Genomic DNA, 6,269 nt, shown 5'->3' on the forward strand with positions numbered 1-6,269 from the left:
AGTGCGAAAGGTGATGATGATTTGGGATTTTTATGGCGCAGCGGCCGTGCAGACTATAATGCGAATAGAAATCAGTAAACAAAGTAATCAAAAATGGGAGCTCGAGCACGACGTTCGGCACAGCGAGTCGGATCATGTGTCCGTGTACCTGGTGTCCAGTATTCCTGAAAGTCTGCTTACAAGAGGCCCGCGGGACGCCCCGCGGAGTTGTTTATGGCTGCGGGGGTGGTGCGCAGCTCCATTGGCTTGTCGCTACAGCATCAATGATATTGGATTCATACGAGGTAAATCAGGGCAATCAAACTTCGGCAAGAAGGTGCCAATATAGTTAGAAATGCATTTTGTAATATGTCACATCCTCTCTTCCTTGGAATAAGTGCTGTATTCGTCACCATTGCTGGAGGTAACGATATATATTAGGACGGGCCTCTTGTTTGAGCCTGAGTTCTCTACACTATACTCATGATTTTACTGCAGCAGCGGCTTGCTCGAAGTCTCCCGCGAACTTTCGCATCATAGAAACTGCATCATCACCCCATGGCTCAACACAGGAAAGCACACACATATCGAGTGCCCTTATACGTGTGGCTATCTGTACTAACCCCGTAGATGTGCCAGTTGCCGGTTGTGTTGGGTACGACATTCCGACGCAAAACAACAAACGCCACACATAAATGTCCTTACTAGAAGAAAAGTCGTCACTTCTCGAGGTAACTACAATAATTTTTTTGGCTCTTTCTTCCGTTTCATAGCGAAATAGTTCTTGTTTTTCACCAAGTTTTGTACTCGAACGGCTACGTTCGTCGCTGAACAACTGTTTGAGACACATATGTTGCCCCGCGAGAACTTTGGGTCGTCTGAGGGATTGTAGCCGGTGGCGGCGCTTGTCGCGTTTCTCCGCCGCTAAACATTTCTTGCCTTCAGGCTCTGGGAGTGCACTCTGCTGCCGTGGGCAATACGTATTTGGACGCCATATAGTGCTTGCAAACCAATTCGCGACTGCTGTCACTCTTCCTATGACACTCAGTGGCAGGGTTGCCAGATTAGGCTATTAATAGCCAAATTGGGCTGCTTTTTGTCCAAGTTGGCGTCAGAATTTTCTTTTTCACTATGTGGCTATTCTCCGGCTACATCTTTTTCCTGTGTAAAAAAACGTAAAAATAGTTAAGCACAAATAAAAAGCACGCTGGAATCAAAATGCAGACCACAGCACGTTAAGAAATTGAGCGCGTCTGCTACAAAATCAAAATTTGCACGTTCTGTGTGAGTGAACACATATGCATGTCAAAAGTCAAGGATCGCGGCCTTTTGATAATTTTAATTAAGAAAGCTGGCCTCAGGAAACACGTCTCCATTCGCGAACTCACGCTACCCACGCGCGCGCGCCAGCGAACATACGCTGTTGCTGTCTCCACATGTGAGCTTTCGGTGTCCTGCGTTTGAAGCATGGGATGCTTTTAGCTCCCGTTGACTGCCCCGGGTGACCTCGGCGGCAGAACGGAGGGAGAACACCGTGCTGAACCTAACCGAAATTTGCCGAATTTTCTGCCTGCAGCATGGCGCCTACGTGGCAATTCGCTTGGACCCTTCCTTCCCAAATCGTTCCTGCTCTGACGTCAACGTAGAACATATTGGCACGTGTACTCGTTTATCGGGCGACCACGTTTCACCGCCTAACAAATGTTATCGCACAGCGCAGGACGCGCCTGCATGTATCGGAAGTTTCTGGAAGGTTATCGATGGTTCCATCCGCTGTCTGTGACCGAACCTTGTGTAATATGATTGCATGTGTGCGCGACGCGAATAATGTAGAACTTTGTGGAAGGCATGCGGGTCCCAGCGATTACTCTCGGACATTCGATGACTGATGCATAAAAGTCGACACGCGTGTCCCGCTGATCAGATTTTGACGATCGCCGACTCTGTTCGCCGCAGTCGCCGTTCTTTAAGTGTAGCCTGCATTTGTGGGCACAGGTACGCCCAATAAAAGTTAGTTTCGTCTTTCACAGTATTGCGGTATTGCTACTGTGTTTTTTATACGTCTTTACCACGTGACAATATCCTCTTCCGTTGCCCCACAGTTACCACAGCCATCCGTTCCCTACACAACTACAAAACGTACTCCTATCTTTGCTATCACTACCCAAATCAAATGCCGCCGTCGAACGAGTATTCAGCCAGGTCTTGCTCATTAAAACCGACCTTCGAAATATAATGTCGAAAGAGACATTGGTAGCGCTCCTCCACGTTACGTTTGGCCTGGCCAGGAATGGAGGCTGCTGCAAGGATTTTAAACCGCACCTAGAATTTTGGTCCCGTTTCAGCTCTGACATTTTGTATGGACCAGCTAGTTCCACTTTGCAATAAGCTCGTGATGCTTAATCATGGCATACTTTTTGTGTCTATATATCGTACTAGATTTTGTACCAACCACCATCTATTGTGTTAGACTTTGTCTTGCAATTTGTTGTAGTTTTTCGTTTAGTGCACTGTGTGGTGTTGAGTGAAATTATCATGAACTATAAGTAAGAATACTGCACGCCTGAATGCATGCCATTGCCTAGTGTGTTTATTGCGCGGTGCTATTTGTGTGTTGTTCTTTTCTTGATTTTTTGGTGCTCTGGGAAAAATAAAATAGTGCATTTGCAACAAAGACCGCATTTGCCTTATCATGAATTTGCCTGCATGCCTGCGTTTCTGCAATTCTTGCGCTTGTGCAGCATCTGTTTTCCGTGCCGCATGGCCTCCGTGACGATGTGCGCGGAGGTCATGCATGGTCAAGCGTGGAAAATCTAAGATGTAGGTATTCATGCGGAAAATTAATTCAATATGCTTAAGAAATTACTTCACAGAAAGACAAACCTTTCTGGCTACATTTGGGCTACTGCGGAGGCCAATTTGGCTACCGGTGGTTGGAGCGATCTGGCAACCCTGCTCAGTGGCTGGTGCTTCTGCGGTAACCTAGGTTCGTTCAGAAATCAAATAGTACTATTTTTTTCTTTTCGCAACGCTGGTGAGCCGCTGATCATTAACATGTTTGCTTTGTGCGTAGTAACCAAAAAATTCTAATGTCTTTATTTTTTCTTATGCAGCCTCACCACCACAAGTTCCATTTAATTGCACGCCTCAGACGGATGAAAAGCCGCAACCCGAGCTGCGACGGACTGCTAATGATCACGCAAACAGTTGGCGTGTTGCAGTGGTTGGCTGCGCTGTCATTATGTTTGCCACAGGCGTGTTTTGTTCCTCGGGCTTTTTCTACGTCTACTTCATGGAGGCGTTCTGCGTCAGCCGCGAAACCGATTCGTGGCCAGCCAGTGCAATGGGCGTGACACTTAACTGTTCAGGTATGTGAGCACGCGACATTTATCACCACGTGTGTTTTCTTGCTGACACATTTCGGCAGCAGTAAACTCTTTAACCTAATGTACCGCATAAGCTTGGCATATATATTTAGTGCAAAAAGTACCTTCAGTGCTTTTGGCTGAACAAGCACAATTCAGTCATCTGTGGCTCACTTATTTAATGAGATCAATAGCATATAGTCACAAACTTGTGCAATTCAGTGCACATGAGCACTAAATTTCGCTGCAGTATTTCAGTATTACTTCAGCAGTATTTCGATGCGAGTGCCTTAATTGCCCCGATAAAGGAATTGTACTTTGAAAAGCACGTGTACTTTGTGTGCAATGCTCTGGCATTGTTAGCGACTATATAGTATACTTCATAACAGTGTATATATATATATATATATACATATATATATATACTCAATTATCGTAGTGTGTGCTCCTCAATATGATTATTCTTTTCCTTGTGTCGGCTCCTGGCAGACGGCCATGGAAGACTGTGATTACTCTTTAAAATTTCTTTAGCGTTGCAATGCTCGAAGTTGGTCGATTAGGTAGTAAACATAGGCATATGGAAAAAAAAGAACGCATTCGCTCGCCTTATCTTATATGTACGTATATTTTAAGTAATGTTTCCTGTGGTAACTTTCCTCCTGCTATATCTGCAAATGTGTAACTTCTGTATCGTTTGGACGGAATCCAAGAATGAAAAGAACGTTTATTCAGGGAACACCCAGGGTATTGGCGGCGAGGAGTTACGGAGTCGCCATCTATGGGAAGCGCCTCGCTGGCGTAGTATGAGTGATCACGCGGCGCGCTCCTCATAGGTTTTGCTGTCAGCGCTCACTGAAAACACCACGCACGAGCTCTCCTGGACATTTCTGTAAGTACTTTCGAAACTAGAGAAGTTTTTTACTGCCTAAATAATAATCTTGGGCAAAATGAAAGCACAGAATAGTTTACAGACGCTATCTCTTTACCGAATACGTACAGTGAACGCCACTGCGCGCGGTCGCCGCGATGGAGTCTCCCGAACCGGCTTCTTGCGTGAAAGGTAGGTAAACGCTGAGAGCAAACTATGTGAAATACGTTTTTATAATGTTTGTATAACTAAATGGAGCGTAATAGAATGAAGCCTCAATGCAGCGATACGCACAGATTCGCAGCGACCGACTGCGCGTCTGCATGCTTGTCCGCGCACTGTGTCGCTTTCGCCGCGTGCGCGTTTTCGCACCGGGCCATGAGCTTTAGGCCGCAGAACATTTGACAGTATACAAGCAACCATTGTTGCGTGGGCGCTATCAGAGCTGTTCAAAAATAATTTCATTGTAGAGACTTCGACGCCTACGTGGACTGTGATATGCCGTCGCAACGATTCAATCTTCTTTTTTTTTCTTCTAAATTCTTGGATGCTTCAATATTATGTCTCGAGTTGCGTCGCCCTGTGTGTTTATCGGTGTTCTCGGCGTGCGATTTCCCGCTGCTTTTTTTTTTGTAACACGTGCATGAATTCATAACACAAACATGACCATATGCCATGCTTTTTTTAATGTGCTTCTTACCGCCCCCTTTCCACTTCAGTGAACTTGCCAGTATCTATAGCATCGACAAGTTCATAGACCAAACTGTCATGACATTAGTCGGGCAGTGACTCGGGCGAGCGTCTCGGTGCGCGTTTTCCGAACATCGCAGACCCGGCGCCGTAGCAGAAATCTTCCTCGCGTTTGTGCTTGCTGCATACCGAGTTGTAGCCGACGACTGTTTGCCGGTTTTATGTTTCGCGAGCCAAGCTTCACGCAGCTTCTTGTCCAGCGGTTACGTGTGAGTAAGACTGACACCGGGCTCCGTTGCGTACGTCCGGCACTACGGCACCGAGCAGTCGCCTACCATGTTGCGCGCCTTCAAAGGCAGCCACTACCTATTGTAGTGCTTTCAAGCGCTGTAAAGGAGGCACTCGAAGCGGGAAAATCTCGCCGCTAAATGAGGACCGCAGCGTACGAGGGAATTTAAACTTTCGTTTTCAGCTCGCTTCGGCTATAGTACTTCGGCGCTCCCGAAGCAGCCGACGCGGCCGCTATGTCCACGTGATCCCTCATAGCACGTCACGCCGACGGTGGCGCCAGCTTTTCCAGTGGTGGAGCTCGAGGCCAATATATAGTCGTCGGCATTCACAGGCACGTGTTGCCGCAATCTTCGTACTGTCAGTCAGTTCAGGCCGATACGTGCCACGCATGCGTAGTCTGCACGATAAACTTCTTATATTACCCGCCACGATGGTGCAGTGGTTTGGGCGTTGATCTGCTAAGACTGACTGCGTAGGATTGAATTGCGGCCTTGACGGCCTCATTTCCACGGATCGAAATGCAAGAACGCTCGGGCACCGTGCATTAGGTGCACGCGTAAGAACCTCTGATGGAAAAGCTTACTTCGGGCTCCGCAATTACGGCGTCCTTCATAATGACATTGCGGTGCTGGCATGTAAAATCCCAGAATATTGAAAAAAATTATATTACTCGTTAGTACGTTCTTCAAACAATGCGCGATACGAAAGTTTTGAAAATGTGCGGCTACATCTCGAGCTCTTGCGGAGGGCTTTGCGCCTGCCTCCCAGGTGGAGCGTTGCTGGCTTTCGTGAAAAGTGAAACCTGAGCCTATCCGTATATATATATATATATATATATATATATATATATATATGCATGCTACAATTTGTGCCTTGCCGATTAGCGCTTACTTCGGAAGATCATGCTCGTAGTCGCCAAGCTCCTGCGTCTTCTTTCTGTCTCCTCCTTCTCCCCTCCTGTAGGCAAGAAACGCGACTCAGTAAAGCCATCCTGTACCGCACTTTGTACAAAGTATGATTTACAAGTAGTGAAACTAGCAGCACCGATCACCAGTTGACATCAGAGCTACAATAAA

Source organism: Dermacentor andersoni, chromosome 3 (assembly GCF_023375885.2).
Source record: "Dermacentor andersoni chromosome 3, qqDerAnde1_hic_scaffold, whole genome shotgun sequence".
NCBI lineage: Eukaryota > Metazoa > Arthropoda > Arachnida > Ixodida > Ixodidae > Dermacentor > Dermacentor andersoni.